Below are 11,285 nucleotides of genomic sequence, written 5' to 3'. Positions count from 1 at the left end.
CATGTCTCATTTGCCTTTAAGCTGCTTTTTGCTTCCACTAAGCAAACACTAAAGGTTTAACAACTTGTTTATTTCTGGGATAATAAACTCCCCCATCATTTGATTTATTTTAAAGCATGATCATAGTGAATTTCTATCAGATGGTAAAAGCCTCTAACAAAATATGATTATTTAGATTTACAGATGGTTTACAATGGAAAGTGCCCATTGAGCTCTTGCCCCGTTTTTTAATTGACACAATGTGCAGTAGACTATAAAAAAAGTGTAAATATTTTATGCACAAATTTTCAGATCCAGCTCTACTATTATCTTCAGACACCTGGAATCAACTTTAATTTGTCTGTTTTTTGTGACTAGTTCATCTGTTATTGTTACGTTAATAGACTTCTTTTAGTCAATGAAAGATGCTTCTGCTAGATTCAATGTTAAAATGTGCTTTCTTTAAATTAAATTTAACATTTTTAAAATAAAAAACTAACCTAGTCATATTTTTCTGTTTTCACTCGTAGCTAGAGAAAATGCTCCTGAAATATTTGTCAGGTTAAAATGTGTCTCTGTCTCTCTCTGTCTCTCTCTGTCTCTCTCTGTCTTTCGCGCCTCCTGAAGCTTCTCTGCACAGACCCTCAGAGCAACTTAAGCCATTCAGGCATCTGAGCTACATGTGAATGTCATCAGCATCAGTTCACGCATGGCCAAGGCACCCTTGCAATGAGCACAGGGTATTTTCTCAGCATTTCTGAGCTGCTTCCCACAGCCTGGCTGTGAAACCATTCCTTAAGGGGGGGACACAGGCTTTTTTTCTTTCCAGATCAGTACACCAGAACTGACCAGATCCAAAACTCAACTGCAAGTATACTCCATTGCTACTTTAGTCTTAAAGTCCGTTGACATTATATATTTCCCAGCATATGTGTCACTTCTCAGCACGTCTGTTTTGCTGTGTGAGTAAACCATTAGATATACAACCCAGAGAGAATTAGATTTATAAAAAAAAAAGAGAATTAGCTTTGGCCCAATGTTCTTCATTGGAGGGAGGAGCGCAGCGAAGTTCATGGTCCTTTTCAGTGCCTGCTTCGTCTACATCCTCTCTACCCTGCTAAGAGCTGCAAACAACAACAGAGGTAACAATGGATACCTAGTGACGCCATATGCTTTGAAAGCATCCCATCAATAATTAATTTGTTCTGCTGTGTTCCTCGACACTGGCACGCATGCTTGTCCTTAATTTTTTCTTATACTGGGTGCGAGAGGCTTCTGTCACATGGACACCCAAGACTCTGAAGGATGAATAAGTCCTGTGATTAGATGATAAAATACCCATTTGCTTGTTATGACAGAATCACTCCCTTTGTTCTTCAGTAGGTGACAGCTTTTGCATACTAAAGTGCATGGGCTGTCATTCTTGCAGGTTAACTGTATTGATAAACTTCACTTTAAATAAGCTCTTCTGAGCAGAAGATTTTGGGATTGAGATAAAGATGCATTTTAGGCTCAATCATGGGAAATGTCAAGGGACAAGAACATCCTCTCTAGCTTAATTTAGATTCCCCATTTTGCCAAATTAAATTCCTGTGTGTCAGAATGAAGGTTTATCTATCACAGCAGGAAACAAATAGAAATTTACGAGTGGAACCCAAAAGTGAAAGCTGAAGTCACCCCTGGCACACACTGTTTCTGTCCCTGTGGTGTTTTTTTGAATTGAAAACATTACAGATTGGCAACTGCAGTATTTATTCACATGCCCCAACATGTAATGTAGTTTCACATTATAGTGCAGCACAGCATTTAATGGTGATAATACTGATGAAGGACAGACTGGTTTAGGTTTAGGCACCAAATTAATAAAAGTGGCCTTACTGGAGCTCTATGTTGTTTGCACAACAAAAGCAAGAAGAAAAGAAAGAAAATCACCTTCTTACAGAGTACATGATCTTATCAGAAATAAATATTTCTATGTGGAAATTACAACACAAACTCTGCTTTCTTTTCACAGTAGCATGTCAACATTCCAAACAGAGTGCCAGCCACCCTGAATCAAAGGAAAGACCTGCTTTCAACTGGGTTCAGCACCAAGGACAGTTCCAGACTGAGGCAGATGGGCCCACAACACAGATGTCATAAAAGAACTGAATTTAATGGCACAATCCCAGTCTTCACCCTGAGGCCTAATCACTAAACCCTTAAAGATTTACTTGGCATCACCTGTGTGCACAACTGTAGCGCTTCACAATGGTAGAAAAAAGAGGAATGGGGCACACGTTGCTTGGAAACAACACATCACCAAAAGGCCCATTCTGTCTGTAACACTGCAGCATTTTTGCATGTTAGTCATGGAAGCCTGTACACTGACTGAAAATGTAAAACTCTACAAACATGCAATAAATAAGTACAAGAGTGAGCAGCCAGATGCTGTCACTTACAGATAAACTTATTAAGGTTAACCCCTTTAATCCAGAAAAAGCTTCGTTGTGTGCTCTAAGCAAGTGAGTGAACTCTGAGATATGTAAGCACAAAACTGGCACACAACGGCTTAAAAAAGTCAATTTACATGCCATGTTTTTTTTTTTTTACTTTTTGCCTTTAATATTATTTTTCTATTGGCGTTTTACACTTGTGAACCTTTCCTAAAGCCTACAATAGCTCTTTGGGTGGAGCAGAAATCCAGGGTGAAAAACACTGTGTGTGTGTGTGTGTGTGTGTGTGTGTGTGAGACTGCACAGCACAGAAGTCATAAAGTTTTTTGGTGTATCTTCTTCAGCAGGGCACTTTTTTATGTGTTATAACACATCCACAGTCACAGTGAAATCATTTTACAGCAAAAAAAGACAGAAGCCTGGAGACAGTAGAATGAAATTATTCACCCAATTATTTTCCTGTTCTTTATTTATTCCAGCCAACAGCAAGGACAGCTTCTCAACCTGCAGCAGCAGCTCAGACAAGGGGAGGAAAAAAAAAAAAACAGACGTTCTACTCATAGGTGTGAGCAGCCTGTGCTAAACTTGGCCTGCTTGCCCATGTCAATATTATGACAGTTTTCCAGGGTCTGCAGGGTTCAAAAATATTCATGGCTGCTGGGTGAATGTCAAAGGTGCAATCAGACAAATGGCTTTGCCACAATGTGGTGTTATTTTGTATATATACTACATATGTGGTTATTTGTATGCAAATTGAAGTCCATTGTTCATGTACTTACAGCAGGTCATAGTGTAAACATGACCACAAACAGTACCACTGCTGATAGATGTTAGGTTATTGTATGTGGAGTATGAGAGATTCACACAATGCAAATATCATATTGAAATCTGTTTATATTGTTTGTGTGTTTTGTGAGAAATAAAACACTATGCGTGCGCATGCATCCCCCGCACTGCTACAGGAAAGACCAATCAACCCGTCTCTGCTATGCCCTTTGGGGCCTTTTTAGCTAACCTCTCTAACCCAACCCTGAAACCTGCTTTAAATTTTACATACTCATGAATACTATACTATTATTTCTTAAACTCCCTCACAGATTTCAATGGATCCTTTTTTTCTCTACCTCTGCAAGCACTTGAAGATTTCCCTGCATGATTGATTCTTTGTCAGTGCCAATGTACTTCAAATTATCGCTGAGCGTGCACACAGGCAAAGAACCACTAATTAATTAGAACATGGTTTACAAAGCAGCACTTTCTAGTTCAGAGAAATATCATCCATGTCGCCTTGTGAAAACAGTGTTTACAGTTCAAAGTGGCTACTCAACGGTCTTTTTGTGCCATGATGCACAACTTTTAATGATTACACTTTTCTTCTCGTGTTTTTGGTATTGTTACTTTTAACATCAATGCTGGTATTTATTGTTTTTATAATTCAGTTTTGCTCCAGTAACAAATAGCAGCTCAAGAGCAACAAGAAAGACAGTGTGTTCCTTCATGTTGCATGCATATAAAGTGAACATGAAGACAGTTGCCACAGCATTAGGCTGTTTGAATGTGTAAGCTCATTGTATACAGACAGGTCTAGAAGCTGCAGTGAAAAACCTAATTCTTTACAAAAAACCTCACACTCCTGACAACTCTGAGAAATAAAAAGTTCAGTACATTGACTCACTCATTGTCACTTACTCTCAGCCTCACAGTCGCTCATTTGCCCTGACTTGTGTTATTGTGCTGCTATGTGAAATGGCTGGTGCAGTAAAAATGGAAAGTACGATATTTGGCGAGGTTGGGAGGGAGAAGTACCCTCAATGGGCTTTGAATTGCCAACGTCCTGAATAAGCATTGTAATATGGGTTTGCAGGCGGCAACCAATGTACAAGGAATTGGATTTGGCATTACTGACATTTGGGTTTCCCTTGCAAATGTATAACCTACACATGAAACACACTCTAATAACATCCTCTCATAATGTATAGGACAGTGTTCAGGGACTGTGTTATGGTGTTATGGGGTGGCCGCTTATGTTTTTGCAGTGTGACAGCCTCAGATATGGAGCTGTGTTAATGACGAGCAGTTCAAAGCTATAAGGATGTTAGGGTGTCAAACTGACATGATAATGACAGTCATCAAGACCATAAAAATATGTTTGAGACAGCGGCAGTACAACAGAGTACAATTCGTGCAATGGAAAATGTCCAATAAGGAGCTAACTACTGGGCATCAACCTGGCAAATGCTACCATTTACACAATAGTTCCCACACACACATATTAATTGGAAAAGCAGCCTAGTTCCTTGGATACTAACTCCCAGTTTGTGTTGCACTGGAAGCGTTAACAGAATATGACCTCAAACTACTGTCAATATTGTATTGTCTAGTCTATTGTGTAATGAAGAATAAACACTTTAGTAGACTTTCTATCCTGACATTAATAAAAATCTATCCTCAGTGTCAGAGGGATAAGAAGGGGCTTATTCACACCAATTGCAGAAAATTGGGCCCAGCTCTGTTAAGCCAGTGATCACGTGAGCATGTGAGACTTTGTCTTCAGTGGTTTAGATTTCCCACAAAACAATTGGCAGGCTGCTGCTGCTGCTCTCACTGCTACTCAGCCTCAGAGCTGTGCAAAGAAAAATGATGCTCCCATGCCACTTGCACACACTGCTTTGGGCAGACTATCATTCCTATTAAACTAATAACAGCTAGCTTCTTATCTCACAATGTCTTAGCAAAGTCACTTCCACCCTTGAACAAAACACAATGTCTTTGAATGCTGGGGCTTAATCTATCACTGAGGCCCAAATGAGAGAGCATAATCCTTTGCAATTTGCGTTCTTGTATTACTACATTATCGCTGATTTATACTGCATTTTTAAATACACTTTTAAGTAGGGGCAGTGATGCTGTCCTTCACCAGCATGCAGAATGTTCTTCTATTTTTCTGCTAAACAACAAAACAAAGGCACAGGGAAGCTGGTAAAGAATGGGTTATCTTACAACACACTCATTGCCTTAAAAAGAAAGTGCAATAGGATGACTACTAATGTCTTTATAGTTATAAAGGTCTTCATGATGGCCCTGTAACTGAAGGCCTATTCCTCATGCATGTGGTTATAAATGAAGGAAAAAAACGTAAATATTCTCCTTGTCTCTAAACCAGGTCTCTATACAAAAACTAGTATGTAAATGTAATGGGAGATGAGAATGCATTTCCCTTTTTACTCCTGCATGTGAATAAACCATGAAGCACTCTAATTTAAAAGACCTAGAAAAGCCTAATTATATATACCTAATGAAGTCCAGTTGAATCAATGTTACTATCACCCACAGCTTGTCCATTTATCTCAGAGAACTCAAACTTGGTCATTGACTGTTACTTTACACTTCAGACAGGTTTCTAATATGGGAAAAACTAAAACAATGGATTCATGGACACAAAAATGCACATACTGTAAATAATAAAAAGCAAAAGCATCACTGTGTAACTCTCTAGATTTTGTTTTTAAAATGCAAGCTTACAGCGAATTAACAAAAATAAACCCAAAAAAGTCTTCAAGCAATAATTTTCCTGAACAAAACTTTTATATATATATATATATATATATATATATATATATATATATATATATATATATATATATGTAAACACCCCAAAACCAACAGTCTCACAATCAAATAATCATTACAACAGCATGCTGAGCGGGTGTTTCCAGGGGTGTTTACAAGTGGCATCATGCAGATAAAACCTGGTTGTGCAGTTTTTTTTTGTCTTCAGGGAGACAGAATTGCTTTGACTTGTTTTACCTGGAAAATTACATACTATGAAAACCTTAATGATGGGGTTTTTGAAAATAACCTCAATCTCTGAAAAATAGACGGATCTTTTTCGTTCTTTAGGAAATTTAAAGTTCAAAGCAACTTTTCAGTTCCTAAGAGAGGTGTCAGCCTTGACAGAGTAATTTAGCAACTCTGGTAAAATAGGTCCAATTATATCAATGACAGCTGACAGTTCCTGGGGAATGGTGTTTGGCAAAGTCCAAGGGTGTTTAAGCTCTTTAAGTAAAAAAAAGTGCATACAATCTATTAGCATTTGAGGAAGACAAGGATGGAATGTAGAGAGAGTGGAGGAACGGCACCATTTTTGTTTTATCACCTTGAGAGTCAGAGGAGTATCAATTGGAATAAAGACTGAAAGCAATATTTACCCATCAAAGCAGCATGACTAACACAGCATTTTGACTAGATTTGCACATGAAATGCGTTTACTTCTTGAGACTGTCAACAGCCTGCCAAGTTTTTCTTTGCTATGATTAAAACAAATGCAGTTCTGATAACGGATGTATTTGTAATCATATTTTAAACATGACATCTCTCATTTCTGTTGGCATTTCAGATGGATGTTATGGTGCAAATATCACTTCAGATGATTAGTTTGATCAAAGCACAAATGGCAAAGATAGTCTACATGTTTTATTGTGAGAGTGATCTTTCTACTGATGCTTGATCAAATACCCGTTCGTATGGTCGTTTATGGTTCATAAACTTCAAGATAAAAATAACCAATAGATGCATGATTGTCCAAGTGTCCTCACTTCTTTCATGCAACAAATCCTATTTTAGATGGGGCAGAACGTTTGCCTTGAAGCTTAAAGCTGCTAAAGGGTTCTGGGAGGGTCTATATTAACCATTGACAGTAAAAACTATCGACGGAGCTTCCGTGACATCACCGTTTGTTTCTGAAGAGCCGTTTTAAGGATTCTGGAGCCAGCCCCCTAGCGGTTGCGGCGTGAACTACAAGTTTTGACACTTGAAGGTTGCCACTTGATATTAACCCAATCTTAATATCTTCCAAGACCAACCTAAGTAGATTTGTTGCCTAAACCCTCTGTGTTTTTCTCTGCTCGATTTTGATTTAAATACAAAACCAATGTATCAGGTTTCAGATGGGAATCAACCCTGAGTCATGTGATGGAATATTCCACCGTCAGTACAACCACTGTACACCAAATTTGGCACCATGTTGCACTACCCTGCACTTTCACAAATTAGTAAAGTGTTATTTGCTGCATCATAACATTACACCAAGGGGTACCTATAAATCCGTCTGTGTTTGACAATGATGTTTGGATGCGAACCACTGTATATGACATGCATGACCCTTGAGATAGTGTGTTCTTTCACTTCTTGCCTTTAACACACATACAGACCATAATGGTCAAACACTCTAGATGCTGTTGTATCTTGTAAAAGGCGCCTTTAGGGTTTTCGTTTTGCCGACAAGACAAATGTGACAAATGTGTGTCCCTATAGATGAGCCATTACGAGCAGCAGTTTGGCCTGCAGACCCCTGCAGATATTCTGCTCGTGGCCTCTGAAACAATGGCTCCATTTTTATTTATTTTTTTCATCTGCAGGGCACCATCCATTGCCAAAGCTACTCGCCTGTCATCTTTGGCGCACAGACAATGGCTTCCTGACATGAGAGCTCCTTGTAAAAGATGTTGCCACTGCTCTGTGTCCGTGCAATACAGTCCAACGCACAAACATCCACACAAACAAGTGGAAACATGAACACACAAATATGTGTGCAAACACACACAAATCTAATCTGGCCCTGAATCAAATCCTATGCCTTTGTTTTCTAGACAGTAAAGGAGGGTGAGGGAGTGGTATTGGGAGTAGTGTACACTGGTAAAGTAATCACTATTTCAAGCGGTTTTGGGGTCACCCCCACCACCACCACCACTCCTGTCTAAAGCCACATCATTCCAAAAGGTAGGGATATTCCAATCACTTTATAGCTGCACACCATGGCTTTAGTAAATTGTTGACAGCCAAATCCATGTCGATCTGTTGAGTGATTGCATGCTGCGAAAGGTCTAATCTCATTTTCACCTTAGCTCCTGACTGTCTGCAAATGAACAGACTTTAAGCTGAGGTCTTTATTGTACTTTTGTCAGTATGATACAATATTGCATCACGGAGCGAAGGCATTTTATGAGTTGACACTGAGGTAAGAGGGGAATGAAAAGTCACCAAGCATCAGTAAAGAAAAGGAAAAGTGTGTCCTTTGCCAAAAAAAGAAGCACGACTGTCATGATAAGATATAATCAAATCACAAAGGTCGCTCCTAAAGCCGTAGATATTCTGTGTTCATTTTGCTGATGCCAAACACATAAAAAATGCTTATAGTGGCCCCACACTTCTGGCTTCTTTGCCAGCGCCTGCAATCTTAATACTATTCATGCGTTGTATAGTGTCACTAAAAGACATGAGTCATGGAAAAATTATGAGCTCAGGTATATGAGCTAAATCGCTGAAAATACAGAAATAAAAAGCTTTATTTCAGACTAAAAATCAAACTTGTGTATTTTAGGTTACATATTAAATAATATCTGGATAATGTCACTACTTAGTAGCACTCTGCTTTTCATGTCATTATAACACTATCCACCAAGAATCTGCTTTCTAGTGTTGCTTTTGATTAAAGATAGGAGAGGATATACTCATTTTACATCTACCCCAGAGGGAACTTGTCTACTACTGTTCTGTACTATTTGTTCTGTTTTGTGTAAAACAAATTTACACAACCTATTCATCCAGTACTTATCCAGTACATCCCTACTATCTCACTGCACCCTGGATATATAAATTTAAAAATGATTTCATCCACATTATAACAGGAAGTGAAAGCTCTATCATGGTAAGATCATTTTGAATCAGTTTCACCTCCCCCTCTTCAACGTACTACTTCGTAATGTGACAAACTGTCTTTAACACACTAAAAATATTTGTCATCTGCTGTACATTAGAGCTCTACTGGGGCATCAAAAATCCATTACTTTTTAAACATCATCTGTTTTCTTAGCAGAACGTTTACATAGTAAATGACAGACAGCTTACTTTTTAAAGTCCTCACACATTTCTCAGGGAAAATGTCTGAGCTTGCACAAAGGTAATGGCTTGCATCTGATGCCTCATTTCAACAAGGTGGAGACAGGGGCCAAGAATGTTCCTTCTAATGCACTGATATAATATCCTCATTTCTTTTTCCCCCCTGACATCCTGGACCTATATTTTCCAATAAGTTTGAGGGCATACCGTAAACACACACTGGAGCATCAGTCATTGTGATTAGACTAAAAATATAAACAAGCCAAACAAATGGCACTGTATCACTGATTTTCTCTTTTGTTTACTTCTCTACCTTAATAAACATAAAACAGATCTGACTTATTTTTATGAGTGCTTATTTCAAACAAATCTGAAATTGGCATATTCTATGAGAAAATATGGTGGCTTGGCAACACACAAAGAAGTGCCACATATTTACTTTGACTGCTGTCTGGCGCACCAGTGCCAAGGAATAAAATGAAAGAATAACTCTTTGACTTGAGCAGACACAGAGCGATGTGCCATAGTCAGCAGCCCAATAGCAAGCCAGTATAATTCAATGCTGTTTGAAACCCCTGCGGGTGCTATTATGGCAGTTTTTCTTTTTCTTTTTTGTTATTTTATATTGGTGATTAGTGCAACATGGCACTAAAAAAAATCTTCAGTTAAGTTACTCATCTGGGGTGCATCTTTGTCTTTATTCTGGGAAACGATTACTTAAATATCCTTGAGTATTTTTTTTTCTGACCTTGCTAGAAGTCTACCAGCTGCTATCTCAGTTCAGCACTGCACCACATGGTGTATGGCTTATTAATCACAATGAATCAAATAAAAACAAAATCCATAGCTCTGCCTTGTTTGATTTATAACAATGCACACTCCAGCATGGACAACCCACTGTGTTCCAAAGTCTGTGAGAAAAGCTGTCAAACAGAGCTGCATCTGTCAACATTTGCTCGAAATGTTTCCAAACCAGCAGAATTTACACAACTGAGGACAGGGATTTTTCTCTCATCATGCTCTTTGCAATGTGGGGTTCCTGAAGGTTAAGATTACTGTTTCACTGGCTGGAATGTTGAACTGCATCTTTAACAAATACATAATTGTTTTGGCATTTTATTCCATGCTGGTCTGTCTGACTGAAGGGCAGATACATACAAAAGCGTGTTAAAAGCTGCTGGATACCCAAATACTACAGATCAGTGTGCAGGCTTACATGATATGACAGAATCTAACTGAACTTTCTATATATCTGAATGACGGACATTCACTTGGAGCGAAATCATGCACACATCCTCATCCAATCACAAAACCTGCTCAATCATAACACCTTGCTCATATGATAATGCTATTTAAAAAGCAGGATAAAGGATAAAATCTTTGTCATTGGTCCTGCTTTTTTCATTTTAGAGGAAAGATACTGTTATGATACAATAGCAATTTCACAGTAGCGTAGAGATCAGCAGAGTAAACACGCAATAGCAAATAAAACCATTTAACCTCTTCAACCTGCCTACCCTGTGGAGGAAAATAGCAAATATATAAACGTTTGAGCATATACATGCAGCCACACACACACACACACACACACACACACTCACACACAGCTAAAGAAGCAAGCACACTGAAGAGAGGTGGGACACAACATATATTATATTCACAGTCTGGCCACTGCATTGTGTCACCAGAATCTCATTATTTCCATGGCATTTCTGCAGCAATTATTAGGTGGGGAAACACTCGCTCTCTATTGGGTGGCTTTATTTGTTTCAGGGTTATGGTCATTTCTCTGTGTGTGGCTCCAAGCAATATGGCAGTCCGCCCCTTGCGTGCTGTGTTTGGTGTTTATATGTGTGAGTGAGTGAAAAGGGGTTATGGAGTGCATTGGGATCATTATTAGCAGTTTCTGTGACAAAAAGCCAATGCTGAAATGGCTGCTGGGACTTTAAGTAAGTGACTAAGGGGGTCAAATGT

This window comes from Parambassis ranga, chromosome 19 (genome assembly GCF_900634625.1).
Source record: "Parambassis ranga chromosome 19, fParRan2.1, whole genome shotgun sequence".
Lineage (NCBI taxonomy): Eukaryota > Metazoa > Chordata > Actinopteri > Ambassidae > Parambassis > Parambassis ranga.
Note: the sequence above shows the minus strand (reverse complement) of the source record.